At 34.4% G+C, this 14,035-nt stretch overlaps 1 protein-coding gene across 1 annotated transcript in view; it reads left to right on the forward strand.

The window, feature by feature from the left end:
• The first annotated feature begins 1,402 nt into the window (after positions 1-1,402).
• Positions 1,403-14,035, forward strand: part of PAPSS1 (3'-phosphoadenosine 5'-phosphosulfate synthase 1) — a 147,856-nt gene continuing 135,223 nt past the window's right edge. Inside the window, exon 1 of the mRNA XM_031943174.1 lies at positions 1,403-2,035. The gene's annotated coding sequence lies outside the window, so the exon portion shown is untranslated. The remainder of the gene's footprint in view (positions 2,036-14,035) is intronic.

Consider the following 14,035-nt stretch of genomic DNA (forward strand, 5'->3'; position numbering starts at 1 on the left):
GTGTAAGATGCTGGTTTGTGACTTTTGGATATTAAGAAGGCCATATTATTTTTCAATTGGGTGAGAGAAAAGAAAGGTAGATTTTGGTTAACTGAAAAGGATTTTTAATTTTAAAAGGGTTAAGGTGAAGAACTTTAAAGGCAGAAGAGATTGCATTGTAGCCTTGATGTATTCCTATACTAAATACTATAAAACTATATACTACTAAAACTTGAGTTTACATGTTCAGAATTATATTATTTAAAAAATCAATTTGAGGGGCAGCTAGTTGGTGTAGCTCTGAAGTCAGGAGGACCTGAATTCAAATCTGTCCTCAGATGCGTAACACTTCCTGGCTGTGTGACCCTGGGCAAGTCATTTAACCCCAATTGCCTCAAAAAAAAAAATCAATTTAGCAACCATAAGATTGGTGAAGGTAGAGTAACCAATTAGAAGAATATTGCAATAATTCAGGAAAGAGGAGATGAGAGCCTGAATTTGAGTGAAGGTCATTCTTTATGTAAAAATAAATACATCCATCTTATTAGTATGCAAATTTGCTTTCAAGTTTAATAGAAATATTTTATGTATGACAAATAGTTAAAAATATACTTCTTTATGATTTATTATCAGTAAATGTTTGATTTGTATATCTATTTTATATACCCATATACCTAGGATTGTGTAAAAATTTCTCAGGCAAAAAGGGTTAACAAGAGAAAAAAATTTAAGAAGCCCTGAGTTAGGATATGGCTTCATTGTAATCTCTCTAGTTTCAAATTAGAAACTGCATTGATAATTTATTAATAAAATTTTAATTTTTTAAAAAAGGCGTATATTAAATGTAAAAAAGTTGAGAACCACTGTTGTAATGAAAAGGAACTAGAAGGCAGGAGATATCTATTCTAATTTTTGCTCCATAGCCAATTCTTTCCTTATGCATAGATCAATAACTTTTTAGATCTCCAGTTCCAACAATCAGTGAATGCTTGACACTAGCTACACACATATATAAATCAGCAAAAGTGGGGAGTCCTATTTGGAGGACATGTGTAAAGGAAGACTAGTGAGAAGTATATATTGCTAGCATTTACTTTTGTACATTTGTTCTGAAAGTTTTTAGTCTAAATGTAAGTTTGTACTTCCACCTTACCCTAACCAATCAATAGAATAAGCTCAGTATTAAGTGCTTTTCCTAAAACTTTGTCACAATGGGAGAACAAGTTTTCAAAGGACTTTTGGTCATTGGGTGAGAGGCAGATGATGCCACAAAGGGAGGACCTTGTGATTGGTTGAGAAGATAAAGTATTGAGCTCTGTATAGAAAAGGAGCATTTAGTTTTTCAATGAGCTTTGAAAAAGAGGTGGAACAATTTTGTGGTTAAGGACTCAGGTTTAGATGGAACTTCTCTTAGATGGTGATGATATGGGGAAGAAAGAAGCTAGGATTGAGTTCTTTCCATCCTATCCATTAATACTTTGTTACTGGAAAGAATGAACCAATAATAGAGAAAGCATCCAGTTTGGGACAGAAAGATACACTAACCAAAGGCAACTTCTTGAGCAAAGGAAAGACTATGTCTCCTACCTTCTATTTTGAAGGTGATAAATCTTAGGGATGAGCTGAAGGAAGAATGGCAGTTGCTTTATCTCTCATTTACCATGGAGGTTTCAAACACATGGCTACCTCTGTCTATTGTGTTTATTATTTCCTGATCATGGGTAACTTTACAACACTATAATTAACCAGGTTATGATCTTGAATTATGAAAGGTTGGAAGTTCTAGAGATCCATTAACCTTGGTAACAGTATCCAAGGGAGCCATAGTAGCTGATGGCATCATCTGAATTGGGAATTGAGAGACATATTGGGCACAAATTTGAGACACCCAGGAAAAGCAGCTTCAAGGAGCATAAGCAATTGAGGCAAAGAGAAATGGCATCTATGGGTTTTGACAAGGGCACAGTCCTTCAGAGCCTAGAAGACAGCTATACCTAAGGAGAAATTCATGCAGAATTCACAAAGGTGGAAAAGGGGTTCCACTAAGAGCTGGGAGGTAACTCTGCCACCTGTATTCTCTACTTACTATTACTTTATATAAGTTTGAGCTCATTCTTCCTAAGGACTTGTCTGTGCCAGTCTGGGGGAAATGTTTTTGTAACTACTGTTCTCATTACCGCTTCTTAGTTAAATATCTGACTGATGGGAAGCACATCAGTAGAAATTCTTCAACAATAGTAGTAGAAACCCCAACTCCTCAGAACCCTTGAATGGAGAAGTTTCACTCACAGTACCCCACGAAGGCTTCATTTGGCATAATTTGGAGTTTGTTTAGATTTGTAAAGACTTCATTTAGATTTGTAAAAGATGGAGAGAAAATTCTCCATCCAGGACTCTTGTTCTTGGGTACCTTAATTTGTAGGAATCTATTAGAGAAAAATGAACATTTTTTCCTCTTTTGTTTTAGACTATAATTTAGTTTGTTTTATGGTGTATTTCCTTACAAGTCAGAGCAGTTCTTTTGAGATAACTTGCTTGTCTGATTACTTATGTACTAATATCCATCTCATTAACTTGCCTTTATGAATATGGAAGTTAATGGGAATATTGTAGATCATGAATCCTTAAGATGATGTGTCTAGTAGTTTGCTTCAGATCATCATGATAGGTAATAAAAAGTTTTTTTTTTCTTTTTCTTTTAAGCAAATCTATGCTGCTGTCCCTATTATATGAATTCTGATAATTTGTCTGAAATCCATATGGAATGCAGGTCCATTAAGTTGTTTTCTGGCTATTCTATACATACTGAGTAATTAAATCCAACCACATAATACTTTTGGGGAAGCTCAATAGCTTTTTGTCCCCCCCCCCTTTTTTTTAAATTTTTTAACTTGAGGAGTAAATTATAAACTCCATTTGAATTGTCCTAATATATTGGCAGGGATCCTTTAGGAGATTGGAAATGTCTTGTGATACAGGGACTTGGAGAAAATTTAATCATGGTCCTCTAGTGGAATAACCTTATTGTGAAACATATCACTGGACACATTTGGAATGCCAATCATGTTAATGGATCTAGGATCTCCATATCCTATAGCAAAGCAAATCATGGAAGGGTCCAGTCAAGCCTAAATCTTATTGTAAAAAAAAGTCATACAGGTTCTGGAAGCTCAGAGGGACTATACTTTCCTTTTAATCAGGGATGCTTAATTTCCTTTTCCTTTTTCTTGTCTTTATTGATTTTAGGTTGGGGAAGGCTTTTGGAAACAAGACAGATTGATCTACAAGAATTTTACAAAAAAACAAAACAAAACCAAAACCAAAAATATGTTAAGTTATATGACCTTATACTTGGAAATTTGGAAGAATGTTAATTTCTAGATTGTTTGTGAACTGTGTCCCACAGACTTTTTCTGAGACCTTGCAAAAGTTCAAGGTACAGGAAAAGAAAAATGCTTGAACCTCCTCCCTAAATCACAAAAGACCTATAAATCACAGCAGAAAATTACTTCCTAGTATTTCTAGATAACACTGGCTTCAGGTGAATGATTGTTCCTTCAAGCTAAAAACTTCATGGAGAACTTCATAGAGATGGTGTAAGGAATGTTTTTCTACTGTCAGAGAAAGAATGGAGAACAGGGAGGCTAGAAGAGTATAGTATAAATTATTAAAAAAAATAAGGCCCCATTTCCAATGGTCTTGTGAAAGCCATCTGCACCCAGAGAGAGGACTGTGGGGACTGAGTGTGGATCACAGGATAGTATTTTCACTTTTTTTTATTTGCTTGCATTTCATCTTATTTTTTTTCTTTTTGATATCATTTTTCTTTTGCAGCATGATAACTGTGGAAATATGTATAGAAGAATTGGACACGTTTAACATATATTGGATTATTTGCCATCTGAGGTGGTGGGGAGAAGGGAGGGAAAAAATTTAGAACACAAGGTTTTGCAAGGGTGAATGTTTAAAATTATATATGCATATGTTTTGAAAATAAAAAGTTTTAATAATAAATAAGGCCACCCTAGGAAAAATTGAGGAACTAGCACAACTTATGCAGTTGTAATCTCATGTCCATTGTTAGTGTAGGTAGAGCTATCATGAAGGGACAGAGGTGAAAGACAAGATACTTCTGACTTATGCTGGCCCCATGACTATGGGAAAATCACTTAACTTCTCAGCATCTCAAAGTTACAGAGGAGTTTGTAATTTGCAAGGATGAACTCAGCTTCCATATTGAAAATTTCCCATAACACATTAATAACATGATAGGTATTCAACAACCACATGATAGATGCATGGAAGCCATTTTTAAGAGGTAAAAATTAAAAGATTCTTACCTAGGTAGGAGAATCCTAGAATTGTAGCTTAATGGGCTTCCATTTAGCCCCAACGATTTTCTTAATCTGGGAGTTAGACTTATGAAGGGGTCTTGAGATAAATTTCAGGGGGTGCATGAAATTGAATGAAGAAAATATTATTTATTTTCACTAACCTTTACCTGAAACTTAATATTTCCTACTTCAACATATTTAACATGTATGAGACTGTCTGCCATCTAGGGGAGGGGTTGGAGAGAAGGAAGGGAAAAGTTGGAACAGAAATGTTTGCAAGGATCAATTACCCTTGCATATTATTACCCATGCATATGTTCTGTCAATAAAAAGCTATAATAAAAAAAATTCCTCAATTATTTAAAATATTCTGAGAAGGGGTCCATAGGCTTCATTAGACTGCAGGGAGAGGGGTGGATGGGTTCATAATACAAAGTTGAAAAGCCCTGATCTAGTCTAACCCCTTCATTTTACAGATTAGGATATTGAGACCTAGAGAAGTTATGACCTTGTTCAAGGTTAGTAAATGATGGAGCTGATACTGGAACTCAGATCTTCTGACTCCAAGTTCTATATTCATTCTATTTGGCTACTTTGCCCCCTCCAGACCTGTCAGATTATATCCACAAACTATGGAGAAGAGCTATATATTACTATAGCTTTTTGTTTTGGGAAGAAAGGATTAGTTTGAGAAGAGGCCAAGTTTCTGGGTTATAATAACCTTAAGTAATGAGTGGAACACCTGTAAACAAAATTTAGTAGCTGTTTTCAAGCCTGTATTGGAATTTGAATGCTTGAGGGTTAGCAGAAAATGGACAGCTGGTGGCTCAGTGGATAAAATGTTGGGCCTGGAATCAGGAATACACATCTTTTTGAGATCAAATCTGTCCCAGACACTTCCCAGCTGGATGAACTTAAGAAATTACTTAACTGAATTTGACTCAGTTTCCTCATCTGTAAAATGAGCTAAAGAAGAAAATGGCAAACTGTTCCCAGTTTCTTTGTCAAGAAAGTCCCAAATGGGGTCACAAAGAGTCAGACATGATTGGAAAATGACTGAACAAAGGAAACAAATCTTTGCTTACAGGTGTGAAGTTTTATTTTTGTGGTGGTTCTTTTTTAGAAAACTTATTTTAGAGTGTGTTCTAATAAAAAAAATTCCTATTGAACTTGTCTTGACTTATAATACATAACACTGTGTGTGTACATACACACATACATACTCACACACACTTCATGTACATATGAAGATGATACTAAATCTGTCCTCAAGATGTTAGGATAGGATTGGACTTGTGATTTCATTAGTAAAACGAATTCCTCTTCCAAGATAGGTTAAACAACTTCTTTACAATTTATAAACTTAGAAAGCTTCATAGGGAAGTGAGAAGTTAAAAAATATCAGGGTCATATGGCTAGAATAAGTCATTTTAGCTCTCCAACTTGAAGGAACCTTAGAAGCCAGTTAATAAAAGCAAAGCTAGGGGAGCTTAAGTCCCCTTTGTTTTTTTAAGTATCAGAAGCAGGATTAGGCTATGATATCTCTTGGATTATTGGTGTGATTGAACTGTATTGCCTTAGTGGTGATGGTATTCTACAAATTCATATCTGTTAGCCTGAGCACTCCTGAGATGAGTGGAATGGAAAGCTGGCTGGCCAGGATGATTGGGTATTGTGTAGAACAAGATGAAGTTCATTGATTTATATTTGTATGCAAACCATCATCCTAGCTTTCTTATCTCTGTACTTTGATGAACCAATGTAACATCCTCATTTCCTATCCCCCAATATGCCTATTAGGTTTGGTTAGCCCTGAGCACCTCTGGGTTTCATCACCCCAGCATATGTAGATAAGGAAATCAATGAACAATTACTTAAGTGCTTACTATGTTTCAGCCACTGTGTTACACTGAAGATACAAAAAAGGGTAAAACATGGTCCCTGTTCTCTAGGAGTTTCTCTCACACTAGTGAGAGAGAACCAACCAGGTCTACCTTGTAGAAGGAGGGACTAATAAATTAGCAATGATTTGGGCTAGATTTAATAAATCTCTAACACTTCTTCTAACCCAAGATACCATCTACATATGGTAACTGAATAATAAAAATTGACATTTAAGGATGCAATTTTGCCTGGTGAATTTTTAAACACCCTTTGTCCTGTGATCTAATATTCTTTGTTCCCGTAGTTCCCCCTAGTGGAGAATACCTGCTTTTACAATTTTTGTTATACAAACCCAAAGATTTAATTCAATTCAAAACATTTCCTATGCTGTGCTAGAGGTTGGGTATACAATATGCATACCCATACACACACACACACACACACACACACACACACACACACACAATCTTTGCTTAAGGAGATTATATTCTATTGATGTAATTCTCTCCATAAAACACAAGTCTTTTCTGACATAGAAAATTTTGAAGTTGCCCAATGGAAGCTAACTTGAGATTCTTGTGATCACCAGTGTCCATCAATGCTGAGGAAGGAAATTTCTCTGAATCTGAGTGGTGGTTCTTAACAGGTGGGGACAGCCTTTGAAAATCTACCCAAAATGATTTCTGCATTTGCTGATTTCCCATAGTACCCAACTGTATCATGTACTTTGAGCCTTAGTATTTGTATTGTGTGCTAATTGATTTTTGACAACATATATTATATCTTTCCAATGATTGTAAGCTCAAGATCTGGTATAAAGTAATATAGTTTTTCTTATCAATAACAGTGCCAAGAACAAAACAGATGCTTAATAAACAATAATTAAGTAGAAGTGAACTCTTTTGGTAATCTTACAAGGGGCCTATGACACCAAAGGGATTGGGAATTTTTGCCTTATAGAACATGAGAATCTCACTTAGGTCTCATCTGAGCACCTTATAATTGCAGTAAGCATTAGACTTCCAATTTCCAGTCACAAAGAAGAGATTTTTAAAGAGTGGATAAGAGACATAAAAGAGTCGGTTTAGCAAAATTGTCATTATAGTTCTCCAGGCTTTGTACTCATTTCTTTTTTCCCTGAAAAGGTTCAGTCACACTAATATGCAAATAGGTTTAAAATGATTGTATATGTATAACCTATATCAGATTACTTGCTGTCTTGGAGAGGAGGAAGAAAAAAAATTAGAACTCAGAATTTTACAAAAATGAATGTTAAAAACTATTTTTACATGTAATTGGAAAAATAAAATCTTAAGGGAAAAAAGATTCATTCAGAATTCCCCAGCTGTCAGTAGCACATTTATTATATTTATTATTTACTTGTTTATTTTATTTCTTCATTCTTCTGTTTGAGACTTAATCTGTTTTGCCCTCAGGAAATCCAATGGCTAGTGTCAAATTTGAAAAAGTTATTTATGTGTCTGTGCATGTGTGTGTTTGTGAAAACACATGTTCTAGGTTCCATCTCCTGATCTCATAGATACAATGGCTTGCAATAAATTTTTCATTTGTCTGGGCTTTCCTTCTGTTATTATGGCACTGATAGTCTACTTGATCTCTTCAATCCATAACTACTCTTTAGTTTTAGTATATGATTCTATCATTTGTTTAGCAGTTGCTAGCTGTTACTCCCTGGATGACTTTTCTCTTCATAGAAAATTGGTACAAATTGTCCTTCCTCTGGCCAATGCAATCCAATAAGAAGGGTATAGTCCAGCTGGTTCCTTCTATAATTAATTACATTCTTTCAGCATAGTTCCAATATTTTTGACAAATATTGTCAAATGAGGTGGAAGAAAAGCCAATGGAAAGAAAAGTTTTTAGAATTTTATGGGTTGAAATATGGTATTATTCATAAATAATTCTTTGTTAATAAGAATTTATTCTTGGTATAGTATTTTCCCCCACCTTCACCTCATCCTCCACTTTGAGTTGAATGGCTACATACTTGAGAACATAAAATTCAGCATTATCCTGAACCCCTTACTCTCATTACTTAAATCCAATGGGTTGTACAATCTTATTTTTTGTATCTCTACATCTCTCTCATACTGATTCTGTTCAATTAAAAAGGTACTGCCTTATTTCAAGTCCTTATTACATCTCCCTGGATTATTTTAATAGCCTTATAAATCAGGTCCTGCTTTTTGTAAGGCCTAAAAGATAATAAAGTTTTACATTTTCTTAAATTTAAAAAAAATTTCCCCTTATTTAATAGTTTTTAATTTCTCAAATAAATGTAAAGATAGTTTTTAGCATTAAGATTTTGAGTTTCATTTTTTTCTTTTCTTCCCTTTCCCCTCTCTAAGTAATCAGATATGTTATACATGTAAATCATATTAAACATATTTCTGCATTAGTCATATTGTGAAAGAAACAGAAGGGAAAAATCATGAGAAAAAATATATGAAAATAATATGCTTTATTTGGAACTATGTCCAAAGGGCTATCAAACTGTGCATACCCTTTGATCCAGTAGTGTTTCTACTGGGCTTGCATCTAAAAGAGATGCATCATAAAGGAAGGAAAGGGAGCCACAAGTGCAAAAATGTTTGTGGCAGCCCTTTATGTAGGGGCAAAAAACTGAAAACTGAGTGGATGCCCATTAATTGGAGAATGGCTGAACAAGTTATGGTATATTATGGGATATTATTTTTCTATAAGAAACAATCAGCAGGATGATTTCAGAGATACCTGGAGAGACTTACATAAAGTGATGCTAAGTGAAATGAGCAGAAACAGAAGATCATTATATACAGCAACATGATACAATGATCATTTCTGATGGCATGGCTCTTGTCAACAATGAGGTGATTCAGACCAGTTCCAATGGTCTTATGATGAAGAAAGGATCTACACCAGAGGACAGTGTGAACTGAATGTGGACCACAACGTAGTATTTTCACTCTTTTTTTGTTTTTGTTTGGTTGCATTTTGTTTTCTTTCTCATTCCCTCTCCCCCCACTCCCCGCTTTTGATCTGATTTTTCTGGAGCAGCATAATATTTGTGGGAAAATGTATAGAGGAATTGCATATGTTCAAAATATATTGGATCACTTGCCGACTGGGAGAGGGGGCAGAGGAAGGGAGGGAAAAATTAGAACATCGATTTTTGTAGGGGTGAATGTCAAAAATTATCCATGTATATATTTTGAAAATAAAAAGCTTTAATTAAAATAAATAAAATTAAATTTTAAAAAATAATATGCTTCAATCTGCATTCAGATTCCATAGTTTTTTCTTTGGATAGTATTTTCAATCACAAGCCAGCCATTTCCCAACTGATGGACATTCCTTTAATTTCCATTTTTCTGTCACCCACAAAAAGAGCTGTTATATACATTTTTGAACATGTGGATTCCTTTTCCCTTTTTAATGATCTCTTTGAGGTACAGGTCCAGTTGTGCTGGCTGCATAGTTTTATAGCCCTTTAGGTATAGTTCCAGATTGTAACTCAGAATGGTTGGATCGGTTCACAACTCTACTAACTGTACATCAGTGTTCCAATTTTCCCACATCTTCTCCAATATTTATTCTGGGATATTAACCAATCTGATAGGTATGAAGTGGTAACTAAGAGTTATTTTGATTTGTATTTCTCCAGTTGATAGTTATTTAGAACACTTCATATCCCCATATCCCCAGTTTTCTTTATCTGAAAACTGTTCATATCCTTTGACCAATTATCAACTGGGGAATAACTTGCATTCTTATAAATTTGAGTCAGTTCTCTATATATTTTAGAAATGAGATCTTTATCAGAAACACTGATTGTTAAAATTGTTTTTCAGCTTCCCATTTTCCTTCTACACATGGTTGCATTGGCTTTGTGTACTTTAAAATTTAATATAATCAAAACTATCCATTTTATATTTTATAATGTTCTCTATCTCCTGTTGGGTCATTTTGACCTTATCTTGGTATATGGTATAAGATGTTAGTCAGTGCCAAGTTCCTGTCATATTATTCCAGTAAATATTTCAGTTTTCCAACAGATTTTGTCAAATAGTGAATTCTTATCTCAGAAACTGGAGTCTTTGAGTTTATCAAACAGTATATTACTATAGTTTTTTTTAAACTACTGTGTCTTGTGTATCTAATATAAATCCACTGATCCACCAATCTAAATCTTAGTACAAAATAATCTTAATGATTGCTACTTTATATATATATATATATATATATATATATATATATACACACACATATTTCCAGTTGTTTAGATTTGTCTTTGTGTGAAGTGTTTTGTAAACTCCCCAATATTTTATATTGTCTAGTTATTTTAGACAGAATTTCTCTTTTTATTTCTTGCTGTTGGGCTTTGTTAGCAATATATATATATATATATATATATATATATACATGCCAATGATTTATGTAGATTTATTTTATACTCTGCAATTTTGCTAAAGTGATTTCAAGTATTTTTTTTTAGTAACAATAGTTTTTTTTCCTCATTACCTATTATGATTCAATTTTTTTTTCCTCTTATTGCTTAAGCTAACTTTTCTTATACTATATTGAATAATAATGGTGATAACCACCATCCTCAGGTAACACCTGATCTTACTGGGAATGCTTCTATCTTGTCTCTATTACATAATAATTCTTGCTGATGGTTTTAGATAGATACTCCTTGTCATCTCATGTCTTTTCCCAATTTTTCTTCTCTCTCATTTTTCTTCTGCCTCTCTTATTTGACTTTTAAATTTCTTTTTGAGCTCTTCCAAGGTTTTTTGGGCTTGAGACCAATTCATATTCTCCTTCAAGGTTTCACTTTTTTCTATAGTCAAGGTTTTTTTGTTTCTTGCTCATTTTTTCACCTATTTCATGGCTTTTAAAACTGAATTCTGTTCATAGGGTACAGGACCCACTGAACCAATCTTTTTTGTGCTTGTTCACTGACTTTGAGTGCTGGGGTCTCAGGTGCTGGTGGCTTGCTCACTATTCTTGAGTACCATCTAGTACTTAGTGTTGGCTGGTTACTAGGGCTGGCAATTTGCCTTTTGTTCTGGGGCTAGAGGCTCCACTGCTGGCATGCTGTGCAAATAGCATGCTAAGGCAGGACTATAGGACCTTGGCTGTTGATCTGTGCTATGGTTAAGTCTCTCACTGACTTCTTGCCTGGCTATCATCTGCATTGGATTGTGCTCATCTTTTATCCAAGTAAAACAGACCTTTCCTGAAGTCCTAAATTATCTTAAGCTGGAAAATTGTTTCACTTAATTTTTTTTTTTTTGTAAGCTCCATCACTCCAGATAGAGGCTTGATTTAACTTTGTTTCTGAGGGAAGTTAGGGAAAGCTTGGGCAACTTCCTGGCTTCTCTCTGCCATCTTGTTTCCACCTCTCCAACTGATTTGCTTTACATTTTGAAATGCAATAAAAACGTTAAAGCAAAAACAATTCTTGATTGTCCAATGACCAAAGACCAAAGAATGTATTCTGCTGACCCCCTGTTCTAACTGGTTTTCTTGCCTTAAATCTCTCCCACTCCAGTTCATCTTATACATTGCATGTGACCAAAGTACAGATCAAACTATGTCACTCTCCAACTCAGTTAAATACAAGAACTCCCTATTATCCAAAGGATAAAATAAAACCTTTTTTTTTTTTTTTGTTTTTTAATGCCAAATTATCAGTGATGTCTACCTCAAATAGAAACAGGAGTCTCTAATCTATAGATAAAGGATTCCTGGGGCCTATTGGTCTAGTTTTAAAATGTGGCATCTATATCTTATTGTATTTTTATTTATTAAGTATTTACTAACTACATTTTATTCTGGTTTCAATGCGTTTCAAGTCTTGTGGAGAATATGTATGATAATTCAATCCTACATAGTTAAGAGACTAATTTATCTTTTCAGTCTTATTGAATATTACTCTTACTTCTACATTCTTTGATACAAACAAACCAGCCTTTTTTTTCCTCATACAGAACACTCTGTATCTCCACCTTCCAGCACCACACCTCTGTATTATTTCCCATGCCAAGAATTTATTCTTTCTTTATCTCTAGCACTTTCCTCAAACACCACCTTCTAACATGGAAGCCTTTTTGATCTGCCAAATGGTGTATATTCATCCCTCCCGAGTTATTTTGTATTTATTTAGTATTTATTCCCTTTATATTTAATCTATAAAAATGTACTTAGATACTTGTTGGTAAATAAACACTTAATAAGAACCTACTGTGTACCAGGAACTAAGCATTGGAGATATAAAGGAAAAAGTCCCTTCTCTCTAGTCTATGCAAACAATTATGGACAAATTATATATTTTCTTATTAGGTCAGCTATCAAGCAGGAAACTATTTCATTCTGCATTTTATCTCCAATGTTTACCACAATGCCTAATAAAAGCTTGCTAATCTGTTAGGTTTTTAATGAGTTTTTCAGAACCTAAAGCTCACTACATCATACAAATTTTTGTACTGTATAAACAAATAAAAGTATTCAAACTACAGGGTTTTTACTTGATAAAACTTTTTAGGACTGCTACCAGATGAGGTGACTTTGGGGTTTTCTTCAGTATTCTAAAGTGATCCCACTGCATCCAGGGCCATCTCCAGTTGTCCTCATCTATATCTTACCACTGGACTGTAGAAGAAGAGGCTGGTGACTTTCCTCTCTCATTTAAATCCAATTCATGGCTTTACCTCCCTGGTATAATGATTCTATAGGTAGATTTTGGAAAAATGGTCCATTATTATTGTCACATTTGATTCTATCCTTTCCCCAAAGGATCCATATGTATAAACATATTTAAAGTAGCTTTTTGTGGGGGGCCCAAAATTGTAGACTATAGGGATGCCCTTTAATTGAGGAATAAATGAAAAAAATATGGTGTATTAAGTAAGGAATTGTGGTATGTTACAATATTACAATAAGAAATGATAAAAGGAATGATTTGAGAAAAGCCTATGAAGGCTTGTATGAACTATGCTGAGTGAAGTGAGAAGAAGCAGGAGAATGATTTATATTATAACAATTAAGGGGCAAACAACTTAGAATGACTAAGAACTCTGATCAGTGCCAATGACAGCATGATTCCAGGGGACAAATGATAATGCATCCACAATTCTTAATTCTGTGAAGCCTTTCATTTGTCACATCCTGAAGACAAGTTTTGCAGATGGCATCACTCTATGTTTGCATTCTGGGTGATTAGTGTTTCACTATTTTCATTATGAGTCACAAATTTGAAACACTAATCACAGTGGATGCAAAAATTTCTGTCGTGATATCAGGGTCATGTTGGAGTTTGCTTAAACCACAGCCATTTGATAAAATTTCAGTTTAAGCATTTATACCTTGAAGATTTATACCAGATCCTATATTTCAGGGCTTGATTTGTTGTTTTATTGATTATCTTGTCTTAAAAAAGGGATGAGAAAAAATAGTAAACATTTACCAACAGCTTGATACACATTTATATGTCTTGTGTGCATATATTTAAGGAAAATATTGTCAGCTTTAAAGCCAGGAAGATTGGAGTTCAAATCTTGTCTTAGCCACTTAGTTATAGTGTGACCCTGGGCTAGTAACCTCTTTCAGTCTCAGTTTCTTCATCTGCAAAGTGGGGATAATAGTAATACTTCCCTTCCAGGGTTGCTGTGAGGATCTAATGAAATAATTGGTATAGAGTTCTTTATAACTAGGTAGAGAAGTGGACAGAGCACTGGGCTGGGAATCAGGAAGACTCTTTTTCTGGAGTTCAAATCCACTAGCTGTGTGACCCTAAGCAAGTCACTTAACTATGGTAGCCTCACTTCCTCATT

Source organism: Sarcophilus harrisii, chromosome 6, assembly GCF_902635505.1.
Source record: "Sarcophilus harrisii chromosome 6, mSarHar1.11, whole genome shotgun sequence".
Classification (NCBI taxonomy): Eukaryota; Metazoa; Chordata; class Mammalia; order Dasyuromorphia; family Dasyuridae; genus Sarcophilus; species Sarcophilus harrisii.